Raw genomic sequence first — 14,379 nt, 5'->3', positions numbered from 1 at the left:
TAATCTGAAAACGATCTATTAAAGATGCTCTGGTAATAAGATGAATTAAGTTGCTCCAGTGTTGTGAGAATAAAAAAACACAAAATACTTGAAAGAAACTTCCCTGCACTGTGATTTCACAGTAAGTTCACATAGCTCCCACCTGTTACAAGAAAATTGTAATTTTTAGCCGCGGTCTCCTCCTCCTCCCTCTCGTCTCTGCCCGAGGCAGTGCCTCTCCTCCGGGAAGGTTTACATGTTGTGGTAGACCATCTACTTATTGATCGCTGCTAATGTCTCAGTGATCTCCACCTTGTGCTGTTGGAGGGAAGCTGCTGTGCTTACTGATTGGTCAGATAACGGTGTGATCAGGTGAGGAGCAGCGGTGTGTTAGGCAGTTTGTGTGAGCGTATTGTACATCTTCGTGTGCTTCTGTATCTCGCTCTTTTTGATCTATAACCACTTTAATTAGCTGTGATGTTAATTAACCCCCCTCCCTTTACATTCAGTCAAGTAATGGATATTTTATTCAATTACATCTCATCTCAGCCTTTTCTTCTCATTTCAGAATCAAACTTTTGTTTCCTTTTTTTAATTTCTTTGGTTCATCCTGTCTTGTCTCTGTATATTAAAACATGTTAAAAGGAATTAAGGGGCTTGATACGAATGCTGACATCAGATATCACATTCATAATCACTGGTGTTCAAACTCGATGTGAAAATGTAGCACAGTCGAGTTAGGAAAAGACAGCTGGATGTATATGTGGGTACAAAGACCTTGGCTCTTTGTGAAGAAACAGTGCCTTCCTCTTCCTTCTCCTCGTGCCTATGTATATTGTTGCATTAATCATTTTCTCCAAGCTGAATGTCACAGAGTCTGCCTGGTAGCCCTGAATAAACACTGTCATCCCTCTGTAGGAATAACCTTCACATATTGCTACTGCCTTGTGTATGTGTTTGTGTGTACAGTATATGTACAGTGTGTGTGTGTGTGTGTGTGTGTGTGTGTGTGTGTGTGTGTGTGTGTGTGTGTGTGTGTGTGTGTGTGTGTGTGTGTGTGCCAAGCCTGACTAAAGGTTAGGAGGGCATGTAAATAAAAGAGCAGTACATGGCAGGCTCTGATAGTTTGCTTATGTATCTGTGCATTCTCACTTGCCTGTTAAAGCACCCCGTTGTGTTTGATTAGTCTGAGGTAAGGCAGGTTATTTCTTCACACACACACACACACACACTGCACTTTCTTTCTTTTTTACTCTGTCGCTCTCCACGTCCCTTCCTGACGTTCCTTCGCTCCCTCCAACTCTATCCCTCGTTTGTTTTCATTAGTGTGATTGCCTCAATGTCTTCCTGACCTTCAGCCATCTTCAGGTCTCTCTCATTTGCTCTCTCTCTTTTGCTCTCACACACACCCACCCACGCACACATACACATACACACACACACACACACACACACACACACACACACACACACACACACACACACACACATATATAAACATTCCTCTGGATGATCACTTCTGATTTTAGGCCTCATATCTTCATCCTATCGCTCATTTGGCTCTGTCGCTCTCTTTTTTCCCTCTTTCCCAGACCTGCTGGTAATAGCAACACTGTAAATGTTTCCAAGCTGATAACTGATAACTTTTCCTTTTGAACGAAGGTCTTTGTTACATTTTGACTCCCATTTTTCTTTCTTTCTTTCTTTCTTTTGAAGATCTCTAATGGACTATTGGTTCAAGTGGCAGCTGCTGTTGGAAAAGAAGGGGGGAGGGGGCTGGAAAAAAAGAAAAGAGGAGAAGGACAGGTCAGAGGAAGGGAGATGTGTTGCTGAGTAGCCATGACCTTCAGCGGTGATTAGGGACAATTATGTCTTCAACAGTAGCTTGAACCATAAAGCTACTCAGACAGAAAGATAAAGGGGGAACAGACATGAGGATTTACCAAGGTGTGGTCATTAGCAGATGTCCATAAAATGACTGTAAACGCTTTATTTGATGCCTTTTTCACCCCCACATCTGTATTTAACACAGCAGCAACGAGATGGAGGGCTTGTTGTGTGTGGGGGGTGGGGGGGTGGAGAAATGATTAATATTAATTCAAGGGCTGATTGAAGGCAACACTCGAGTGAAGTGCCTCATGATGATGTCTCCTGAGCAACTCCCACGCACTGCTCCCGCCATGAGTGGAAAGAGGAGAGAGGAGAAGAGAGGAAAGGCGACAGGAAAGGCAGGAAAGAGATGATGCCAGATGTGACAGCGAGAGGAAGATGTTAGATGAGCCACCATCCAACATCTCCCCACCCACTCTTCCATCACCATGTTATGGATTTTAAAAAAATCCACAAGCAAAACAGAGTTCACACAAAGAACTTTCGGGCGGGTTAGTTCAGGTTTTTTTTATTAGCATGTGCTAGAAAATTAAGTAGTTGCTTTCATTGCCTTGGCATTTAGGGATTGGCATTAGCATTAGCAGACAAAATCAAAGACTAAATATTAACTTTTATTTTGTTTTGTTTTTAAATAATATATTCTCTGTGGTAGAAGCAGTCTTTGTATGTTTAATTAGCACATTCAGAAGTATGGAAGCTTTTTTAGAGGTCCAAACAAGTAGTGTGTGGTACAGTAACACACAGTTTCCAAACTTTGGAAGCTCACAATAGTAATCTTTCAAAATAAATGACCAGAACTCTGTGTATGTGTATCTGACTGGCCAGTGCAGTGTGTTGGCAGCAATGTTGTGTTGTGCTGCGCCAGAACTTTTTCTTTTTCTTGATCGCTCCGCATGTTTTTGTCAGATCTTTTTGGATCTGGATCCTATAAAAACAGAAAAATGTTTGCTAAGACCTTCCTTTTTTCTGCAGTCTTTATTTCTTGCTTTCTGTTGGAAGGCTGTTTTTGGCCTCAGTGCCTCATCGATCTAAGGCTAGTGAAGGTGGTGAAATGTGAAGTTTAGCTTAGTGTTTAGGCTGTATACGCCCTTGGCCTCAGATTCTATTCCCCTTGTGTCTTCCTCAATTTCCTGCTTTCATCCGCGGTCAAAAAAGGCTTAAAATGCTAAAAGTAAATAAAATTGTTTTCCTTTATTTGCAGATCTCTCTCAAGTGTGACTATTTAGAAGAGTGCGCCAGATTCTTCCAAATGTCTAAGCTTTCTCTCTCTCTCTCTCTCTCTCTGTACTAACCCATATAGGTTGACCAGAGGTGCCGGGTTAAGTTATGTTAATGTTACAGGGATCATCAGAGTGTAAAAGGAGATAACAACATGTTTTAAAGTCCACATTGCTGGGAGGTTGAATGGTGTTGAGGCTTGGGTTTGGATTGGCACTGGCGGCCTTTCGAAGTGTGTATGTGTGTGTGGAGCTAAGGCATAATGACTTGGGCCAAGGGAGGGGAGGCCAGAGGGGCTGGATTGGTGAAAGCAGAGGCAAGGCAGGGCACCCTTAGGTGCCATGTGAAATTAGGAATGATTAAGAAGTAAGAAAGACCAGGAGCAGCGCTTTGCAGTAAGGCGTACTTAATGAATAATGCAGTAAAAAGTCACATGCATGTACCCGGACGGACACATTGAAAGAAAGACGGACAAAAATATACTGAACTAGGTCCTTCGAGCTTTCTGCTTTACAAAGAGGCACAAAATAACTTTCATGCAAACATGCCCGGTTTGAGACACAAGTGCCTATACGTATTTCTGTGAGTCGACAGATACTACATCGACGTGAATCGAGGTCATTTGTGCTCAAATATCTAACTCAAAGCAGGTGGAGTGCCTGCTGAGAGGCAAACAAGAGTCGAGGAGGTGTTGCAGCGTCCATCAGGGGCTGACATTTATTTTGGCTCGAACAACTGATGTAATTAACTTTTAGACCTTCCTGTTCATGACTGCTTCTCCGGGCAGGTGCGCCAAGGAAAACATGCCAAAATTACCCACCCTCCCGTTCTCCCTTTCAAACACATCCACATTAATTTGCGCGCACACACTTCTTCCCTCGTTCCATCTCTTCTCTAACGGTACGTCTCTTCCAACCCCTCTTTTTCTCCCACCCCCGTTCTTTACCTTACAATCTGCCCTCACTCTTGTTTTCTTGCTCTCTTTCTTCCCGTCTCCTCCTGGCAGTACAGCGAGGTCTCTTCAAGCTTCGAGTTTTCGTAACCAACCGCAGCGGCGTTCAGTTTCCCCTCCATCGACGCGAAAAAGAGAAAAAAAAGCCACTTCCTTACTTTGTAACAATTTTGTACTCCGGGGAGAAGTACTCAGTAGGCCTACGAGTTAACTTCAACCGCCGTGACACTCCACAGTTGCTTAACGCAGCACTTTTTTTTTTTTCATCAGCCTGGCAGTTTTGTATTGGAATGACTGACAACATACAGCCATCAGCTTCATGTTTGTACCTTGTATGTGTCTGGAAGACTACAAGAGTTTCCCATAAGTTGGAGTTTTCACAGGTTTTTTTGCTCGTCTTAGACTGACTTTCAGTTAGGCTTTTGCGTTTGATGACAAGATGAATAAATGAATAAAAATGAATGAATTCTATATGAGGTAATAGCATATCCTAAAGACATGACTCCTAACCTCCTTGTCAGTTAGCATGAATAACCCATATCACCTGTGAGGAGCATTTGGCATCTCCCTTGGGTCACTTTAGAATTCTGTGGGTGGTGCAGGTGTACTTTGTACACTGCCCCCAACTCTGCCGTATCATCTTTAATAATGAATAATGATGCCTGTGGTCTTGTCGGGTTTATTTGTCGGACTGGAAGCAGAATCTGGATTATTTTGCGAGACGAGTGATATGAGGCAGATATGAGGTTATAATGGCTGGCAGATGCGCTGGCCTGCACCGGGCCCGCAGAGCAAGCAAGGTGTTTGTTTGTACAAGCTGATTTCCCAGACTAAACGGGCTCTGTGTCCTACCAGCTGCTTTGGATCTAGACAGTCAGTTTGGAGCGGGAAGGAAAGGGCCCTCAGATTCACCTGGCAAAACAAGATGGGACCTCGGCATGACAGAGAGGATAACATCTCTGCTAGCAAAGCGAGCTGCTTACTGAGATGACACATCTGAACGGCCCGCACGTACGCCTGCTCTGTCTTCAGACTGGGCTCAGACAGAAATACAGGATCTTACAAAGTCATAGGTTGTTCTTATGCACAGATCAGGTGGTCGCAATGATAGCACTCTGGCCTCACAAATCCCACCTCAATCTGCATCAGTACTCATGTAGGCATTTGGTTTACATTAAACCGGGCCCCAATGCGTCGCTGTTTTTGCTGTCATGCGCTGTTGGCCACAGCCAGACGCCATCAATTCAGCGTCTTTGGGTCTGAAAGAAACTGTAAATCACATTAGTTACTCAGGTAAACAACCTCAGCAACTACACCCCAGAGAACATTTGATTTCACGAGCAAAGGCGCGCCGCTGAAGAAAAAAAATAAAACACAGGAAAAAGTGTTCAGATGTAAATTTTAATGACCGGTTGAGTAGCGGCACAGGTGCGTCGAAGCAGAGGTCGCCTGCAAAGGAGAAAGAGGACGGGGAGACGAGTGTTTGAATGAGTTCTGTGTGTTCTAACAGGTTTCTGCATCTCCGGGAAACCTTGCTGGTCTTGTTGGCCAGCAGGCTGCTGCCTTCTGGGAATACTGAGGAAATGTCCTCATTTTCTGTTTTTAGAGGCCCAATTCTGTTCATGTGCAGGTGCAGGTCAAGAAAATAATTCTCGCTCTTAAAAAAAGGAATACAATTTGTGTCTTTTTCAAGCCTGTTGAGTTGTTTTGTGCTAATAAGAGCTAAATGTTTTTAGGAATTTTAGGGATTTTGTGTTCTGGTTTCTGGTGAAAACAGTGCTTTTATAGTGTGGATTAAAGGTTGAGACATTATGGACTTAGCATGCATTTATTACAGCAATAAGACAGACTTGCAGTCTTTGGCTTAGAGCCTGTATTTATAGAAAAACAGTAGGCAAAAATCCTTTGCAAAAATCCATCATATGAAAATTGGGCCATTGCATTATGTTGCAAAAGAGCAGAATGAGTCGGTTTAGAGAGGGTAATTGAAGTAATGAGCCATTCTGGCTTCTTCCCTTTGATTTCCAGATATAGATGATTCACAGCAGTCGAGGTAAACTTCCCTCAGTTAGAGAATTATTGCCTCCTTGTCGTTCCTTAAAAGCCATGGGGATAACATGGCTGCAGATCGTGGTATCTCCTTTATCACCTGCCTGTTACAGCTGAAGCCACTTCATAAATAAAGCCATTGCACTTCAGATCCAGGGTGGGAGGAATTGGGGGGGCACATACACACATAAACAGGCTGACATTCACACTGCGGGCAGGTACTCAGGCTGCTGTCGCTGGGGAGCTTTAACCCTGAAACCCTGACCAGCTTAGTTCAGAGGCGAGAGGCTTTATGGGACATCGGGGAGCTGCTTGCAAGGAGTAAATAGAATCTCCAACAGTATCTGTCCCAATCTCAGATTAAGCCACCAAATCTCAGCAGTTTTTCTCTCTGACAGAGATGTGTACATATGTTTCTACAACATGCTTTCAACACGCACGTGAAAATCAGCCCATACAGAAAACAGTGTCTACGAGTGGGTCCCAGTGCAGCTAGGGGTTTATGCTGACACTAAAGAATGTGTTCATCTATGAGTGAAGGGCCTCTCTCTGCCTGTCTGTTACCTGCTTCCCTGCTTTACCGACAGACCGACTTACTGACTGATTGACTGACTGAATGAAGTGCAGTGCAGCGGAGATCTGACAGGGATCTCGACGTGATCCGATGCAGCTCCCAAAGGACCCCGAGCTAAAGCTTTCCCTGAGCGTGCTGGCAAAACAGTGCTCCATCTGAGCAGAGCCAACTTGCAGGGTGGCCCAGCTTTTTAGTCAAGCTTTCGCTGAAAAACTCCCAAGAACTGATGTCTTTTGTCAAAATGTACTCCCAAAAACAGAATCTCTATTATTTTGTGGGGCTTCTGGGGTCACCGGAGGTTTTTCTGGGTAAGTTAACTAAATGTTGCCAGGAGCCAGGAGGCTAATGGTTCAAAGGTGAGCAAAAGTTAGCAAGCTGTTTGGAGTGGATGGCCTTTTCTTCGAATCTGTGGAAAGTGTGAGGTTAAATCTGTGCCACTCTCTCCTTGTTTTCTGGTACCCTGTCCTGGAGACCGTGTGGTAGAACGTTAAAGATGGAGGAACATAATTTATAAGGCAAGCAAAAGGAGTTCATGAGCTGATGTTGCTTGGGAAAGAAAAAGCATGATAGGGAGTAACAAATCACCACAGGAGGGAAAAAAGAGTTCAGAAAAGAGTGGAAATTTAGCTAGTGGGGGGAGGTTAAAGTAGGGTATGTGTAAGCTTGAAAAATAAGAAATGTAATTTGAAGAAAATATGATTTTGAATGAAAAGTGTGAGATCTAAATATTTACGTCTCTGCCTCCCTGTTAGCTCAGACGGTATACTTGAACCGGTCATTGATGGTGTTCATAATTTTTACATATGTGTTTGTAACACATCCAGGAGCAGCTGAGGTTTCTCCACGACGTGGCTTTCACACAGCGCGGGCTTGATTGAATTCCAGTCTGCACGTAAGTGTTTTTTGATCTAGCAGGCTTGATCCTTGTGCACCAAAGCAGCGCCACACACACGCACGCACTCACACGTGCAGACGCGAGCACACGCATCCCATTATACGACATCAGGCGGGCTCAAAGTGGATCATTATTTACTAAACAGGTTGCTTAACAAGAAAAGACGGATTCCCCTGCAGGCTTGTATAAAAACCCTGGAAGCATGGCGGTGGAGCAATATCCATCATAATTGATGTGTTGCAAAGCAGATTACACACATTAGCGCACACTGTTCTAGCTATGACAGCTCCAACTGAACATGACAAATTCCATAATATGGAAAAGAAAGGTAAAAAAGCTTCTTTTTTTTTTACTCTCTCTGGGTATTAAAAAAAACCCGGCACAGCAACTAACAAAGAACCATTTGCATGTGGCAGGAGTAAATGTGTGTTTGTGCGCTCAAATGTTAGCGCGTGAGCATCCGTGTCTAACTGCACCTCCTCCGTGCTCTCATCTCTCCTTAACTACATTCTATTTGTTCCACTTGGGGCGGAGGGGTCCTGTAAACTGTTTGGCACAGCTCTCCCCCTGCTCTGACACAAGACTTCATTCAGCACAGCTAATCCCAGCGTAGCACTAGCTACATGGGATGATGTGTTTGAGGCCAGCTGACAGCTGCAGCATTATTTACAGCACGCGGTACAACAGATAAGCCCATTGAAACGGCAGCCGGCAGTTCATTGTGGGGAAGTGTTAAATGCGTATGTGGCCGGCTAATCAGTGGGCCGGATGCTAGAGGAATAAATAAACCTCAGAGGGGAAAGAGGGGCGGCTCGGCACGCTCACTCCCTCCTCTCTTCTTACTTGCCCGCTCGCTCTCCGTCATTCGCCTCTCACACTTCTAATCAACTCAACAGCATTAGGGCAAATCTGCCAGCAGAATTCCTATTTCTGTACGAGTGCTATTAAATTAGAAAAAGGCTGCAAATAACGTGTCACTGATTTGCACTTATCAATATTATTATTATTATTATTATTTGATTCTGTTTATGGTTCATTCGCTTGAAAACCTGCATATTTTCTCCTCTTTTTTTCATCATCTTTCCCAGCAATTTAATGAAAATATTCTCACCATGATAATTTTATTAGAAATTAACATTTTTATTAAGTAAGAGGCTAAAAAGTCATATCACAGTCATACCTTCTGTTCTGCTGTAGATGCTAAGTAATTGGATGTAATTAAAAGAGAGCCTGGAATGACTTACAGTTGTTTTTATACATTAATAATAAAAAAAGGGTTTTATTTAGAATTTATTTTCCTTACACATCCTAAAGATATCCTTTCATTTTGTTTGATGGCATAAAAAATATAATTTTATTTCCCTTTGATTAAAGCTAACATATTAAAGTATTTTGCTCAGCACTAATTGTCAAATTCATTTTAATTGTAAAAGAAGGCCGAAGCTCAACACTGTGTGTGTGTGTGTGTGTGTGTGTGTGTGTGTGTGAGTGAGACCGAGCTGTTTCGGAGCCGTGTCGTTAGCCGCACACTCACTCCTGACGACCCACTAATTAACACCCCATGTTAATCACTCTCAACCCAGCCAATAACCAGTGACATGCCATCATGCAGATCACTTTATCATACCGCAGCACAGCAGCACATCCGAGCTGGGCGATATCCCCCCCAACCCCACCCCTCGATCCTCGCTGTTTTTGTTGTACGAAACTCTCCGTCGGTATTTTGACTTCTTTCACAGGACGAGAGAAAAATATTTCATCTGTGTTACCAAACCAGTGAGTTGCCATTTAACGTGGGAAGTGAAACTGATATATTATAAACACTTCAACAGTGACAAAGAAACATGTCGTCCCCACCTTTCAATCAATCCTTTTTGTTTCCGCACATTCATTTATGTCACCATACCGAGTGCCACATGCATTAGATCTGATCCATTAGCTTGATCCCACTTCACATAGACTGGTTTAAGTGCATGCTGGCTAAAATATCTTCTCAGTGAATCTGCCATTCTGGATGAAATAATAATTTTGATATAAGTTAAGCTGATTTGCCTAAGCTACCGAGTAATTAACTGGACTTAATCATTTCATTTCAATTCATTTCCATTACCTGAATTATTTTTCCCAGTCTCTCCTGTCTTTTGTAATGTCTGCTTTAAGCGTGCTGTTGTTTGCTACCGAAGACCGGTGTCCGAACTCTGTTACAACACTGACCTCTAGTGTCGGTTCGCCCCAGCTGTGGCTCGCTGTGTGAGGGTTTTCTTTTTCTTTTTTTAAATGTGACATTTTAGCAGGCACATTGGTAGTCCTATCTAAGGTAATGAATCCGCTTTGGCCAAACTGCCTCGAAGCTTTAGCCTCCAAACGCCTGCAGCGGGGATTGCCCACGATAGGGTAAAGGTAGATTAGGAGCCAGTGTAATGAGAGGCAAAGCATCTCTTTAGCTTACCCTTTGTCTTTGCCTCCATCCACCGAGCCTTCGAGGAGAAGGAGAGACTTACTTCTTTAGCCAGTGGCATCCACACAAGCTTTAGCTTTATTTTTCATCATCCTTTGCTCCTCTCCTCCCTGCCAACTTCCTCCTATTTTCCCATCTCTACCTACTTTTTTTTCTCCTGTATTTTCTACATCCTGAGCTGTGCTGACACTTACTCATGCCAAAGCAGTCTCACGTCCTTGAAAGGGGATTGTCAGATCTTCTAGAATATGGAAAAAACACAGTCGCTTGCCAGCCACACTGGTGTGCGGCACTTGGGTAATAGGCATAATAGGGTCATGCCTGCATTTAATAAACAATTACCCATCTATAATAGATGAGTCCAGCTCCTAAGGCCCAGTGCCTGGCCTGGGTTGGAGAGAGGGAAGAGAGAGAGCGGGAAGGTGAATGAATAATGCAGTGGAGTTGCCCATCAGAGCGCCCAAAACGCAGTGCCAATTATCTTCGACTGCTAATGATGATCATCTTGATGCTCTCCCCTTTTACACCCCCTAACACTGCCATGCCTAAATCTGACATTTACCCAGCTGCTCCCACACCTCACCTCACCTCACCCAACTTGCACAACACGAGCCAGGAGGCGCGTTAACCAGCATTTATTTTATTTTGGAGGGGCATCCAAAATGTATTTATTTTTCTTCCTGTTGGTGGTCAGTGGTCATACCTGCTCTTTGTGAATTTCAAATCAATCAGGGACTTCTCTTCAGCCGCTTCGCATTCAGTCCAAGGTCACCCAGATTACACAAGGTTAAAGTGTGCACGTGCAGGAAGACTTAGGGTGGTGGTGGTGTAGAGAGGAGGGGGGCTTGCAAGTTGGATTAGCATACAGCACTGGCAGAGCAAGGGAATTAAAGGCAGCACAGAGGTACGATGGCCAAGCAAAATGGTCCCCGCTCGCTGCTGTATTTGAATAGAAAGCCTAAGATACGTGAAAACAGAGTGAGGAAGCGAGGAGAAGCTCCGTGGCCCTGAGGATCAGAGGGGGGAGGACCTGTGGTGCTCAACTCAGACTGCTAGTGAAGTCGATAGGGCCCCAGCAGACAGCTCCACTGTGGGCTCTGGGAAAAATACATAGCCATTTTGGCTCCCTCGGGGCCCCGAGTCTGTGGTAATAATGGGATCAGAGCCATGACCCTCCCAGGACACCGTACCGCTGTTGGATATTCTATTAGTTTTCTCTGCAGTGAAAAGAACTCCGTGCTCAGCTACTTTCCTCACTCCGGATCACATTTGTTTTACTTTTATGTCGGTTTTAACAGCGACTAATCGAATTACTTCAAGTTTCCAGGAAGAGACTTTATTAACAACAGAGCAGAGTGCAGCGTTTCTTATGGCTGCCGTAAAACCCTCCTAGTATATAAACTGTGGATATCTTCTAATCATATCTAATGTTCTTTATGTATGCAAGGATATTGTAAGCTATTAACATATGCGGCAAAAAAAAAGAAAGAAAAAAGAAAGAAAGCCCCATAATTGTTCCTTTTTACCATTTAATCCCAGGCACTGGAAGATACAGCAGAGATCACATTAACATTTACATTTCTGAATCCCTCCACCTCCTTGATACAGTTCCAGCTTTCAGCCCTGGCATCTCATCTGCCTTTACATAATATCAGGGCGTATTAATGCTACATATGGCACTGTCTGTGCTGTGCCGATTTACATTTTTCCTAATGATGTGCTTTCATTTTTCCTCCTCTTATCCCCCGTGTCCTTCCCTTCACCTCCAGCCCACAGCCCACTGTGATTTAAAATGCATACAACTGTGCCGCTGTTTTTTACTGCGGAATAACAAAAAAAACACACACACAAAAAAAAGAGCGGGCCGAGACACCTTCGGTTGCCCCGGCTCCATCTGTTGCACATCTGGAAGTGGTGTGCGGCACCAATAATTGGAAGTCAATTTGTTTGAAGTTATGTATTTGGCATCTGGTGCGATTCATAAAAACTCTGGAAATCGCATTAATTTTATAGCATCTTGAGAAGGGCCTTTTTTAAAAAAATTCAATTCTCTGTCTCTCGTGTTCCTTTGTTAATGCACGTGGGGGCCTCGGCGGTCCATTGACGTGGGAGTTTGTCGAGCGTTGGTCAGGGTGTGGTCCCTAATAAAATCAGCCCTTAGAGAATCATGGGAAGTATTACTCTGGTGCAATGGAAGAACACAGTCAATGGTATGAGCATTAAAATGTGATGCTCAGACTTTGGCGAAGTTTTATATATTTTTTTTCACCTTTAACTTTGACCTTAGCTTCAGATCGCTTCTTATTTTCCTGAAGGGGGGAAAAAAACTCATGGGGAGGGGGGGGCGGGGTAGTTTGCCACATTTCCAGTAGATGGGTTGACTGATTGAGAAGCAGCATGGTGTTGTTTGTCACACAGCTCTGAGTCATGGCTGAAAATAGATATGACACTTGATGTTTGGTTCCTCACTGCCGGCTGTCATATTGTTATTCCCACTCAAATTTCACCTAATTTGTGCACAAGTCTTGTCACAGTCCAGATCCTGATGAGGGCTTTTACGTGGATTTCTCTCTCTCTGTCTCTCTCTCTCTCTCTTTTTTCACCTTCTCTTCCACCTATGTGTGGCAACGAAGCTCAGTGATACACACACCTGCGCGTGCATTTGTGCGGCGAGTGTGTGTTTGTGTTTACACACGAGCACATTTGATTAGGCTTGTTTGTGTGCACGAGCGAGCGCGCGGCCCCCCGTGCATATGTCTCCGAGCTTGCCATGCCTCCAAAGTGAGTCACCTCAGCGGGAGGTGATTAAGAGTTGCCAATGGCAGGCTCGACAGGTGAGCGCATTGTAGCATGCTGGCAGCTCTGGCATCTGTGCAGGTGACAGCTTCTCCTGCTCGGCGGTGGCGTCAGTGTTGGTGGGTGGCAGGAGGTCTGACAACGTTGTTTTGGTGACAGAACGACTGCGCTGTGAGGTTCACGACATCACTTGCCTTCTTTAGATTTGTCAGTTTATGCTGGGAAGTATATGGAGTACCCTGGACTTTAGCATATACTGCCAAGGCACAGTTCCATATGGGAAAGTAGTGTTTTCCAGCCATTGTTACACAGTAAAGGTTTTTTTTATTCTTCTTTTATTGGCTTTTCTTAAATAATCCACCACAAACGTTCCCTATTGGCACCACAGTCCTGCATTGAGTTTCTTTTCATTACTGCACAGTGTGATAACAACACACAGCCAGCTGCTGCCACCTGCTGTTGCAATCAGGATACAGCAGCAGCCTTTTCTTTTCTTTCCTCCTTTTTTTTGCAGTCGTGGAAGTGAGGTGATTCACCGAAGGGGACCATGTTCCTGTGGGTGCTTGTAGTATAACAGAAGGGAGGTGAAGTATTATTTTACTAGGTGCACTTTTTTTTTCTTTGCAGATTCTGTAAGAAGCTAGAATCCCATCTGTTTCTCTACGACGGAAATTAGGCAAGGACTATAGCGAGTGAGACAAAGATTGAGAGAGTTGCGCAATTGGAAATATACCCAAATTTGTTTTACATGTTCAAGTTTAACTCCTTACACATGCAGCTAATGCCTCTAACATGCAGGCAGACATGTTTTCTCCATCCAGCGCAGACACAAACCCTCCGAGTTTTTCAAACCTGGGCTTGATGAGCTGTGATATTCCTAATAAAAAGTCACTTGTTCTGATGTCACTGTTGCCTCATCCGACCACATTTCCTTTTGAAGCATGTGCACAACGGACCTTGAACTTTGCCTGTGATAGCTTTTTGATATGGAGGAAATGAATTAGTTAGGAAGTGTGTTTTGTCTATAGAGTGTGAATGTTTTGGTTTTCTTTTTAATTAACACCTTTTTAAAATGTTCTTGCTTCATATCCTTCCAATACTTTAACTACAACAGAGAGTGCTGTTTTGTTTTGTTTAGCATAACAGAAATCTGTATTTGCCTTCTATAACTGATTTGGAAAGTTACTCGTAAACATCACTAATCACTTTGTAGTTTGAAGTGGCTCTGCTCCAAACCAATTGATTGGATCTTCTCTTTATTTGCAGCTGAAGAGGAGATGCGAGTGGGATACGTTTCGATTTCAGTACACACTAATAAGACTCTGAAACATTAATTTGAAGAGGCTTTGATGAGAAATCCATTTGGGAAGTATTGGCGTGTTTGTTGTATTATTAATGCATGACCTCATGATTAGAAAACTTGTTGATGTATGATTTTTGTCAATGACACAGCTACTTTTTTTTTTGTCAATATGAGATCAAAGAGTTTTTATTTCTGTGTCACACAGAAAGTTTCTGCGGCTAACTTGGATACAGATTGTTTATAATCGTATTCCGAAAAGGACACC

This window comes from Astatotilapia calliptera, chromosome 17 (genome assembly GCF_964374335.1).
Source record: "Astatotilapia calliptera chromosome 17, fAstCal68.1, whole genome shotgun sequence".
Taxonomy (NCBI): Eukaryota; Metazoa; Chordata; class Actinopteri; order Cichliformes; family Cichlidae; genus Astatotilapia; species Astatotilapia calliptera.
This window is presented reverse-complemented; position numbering follows the sequence as displayed.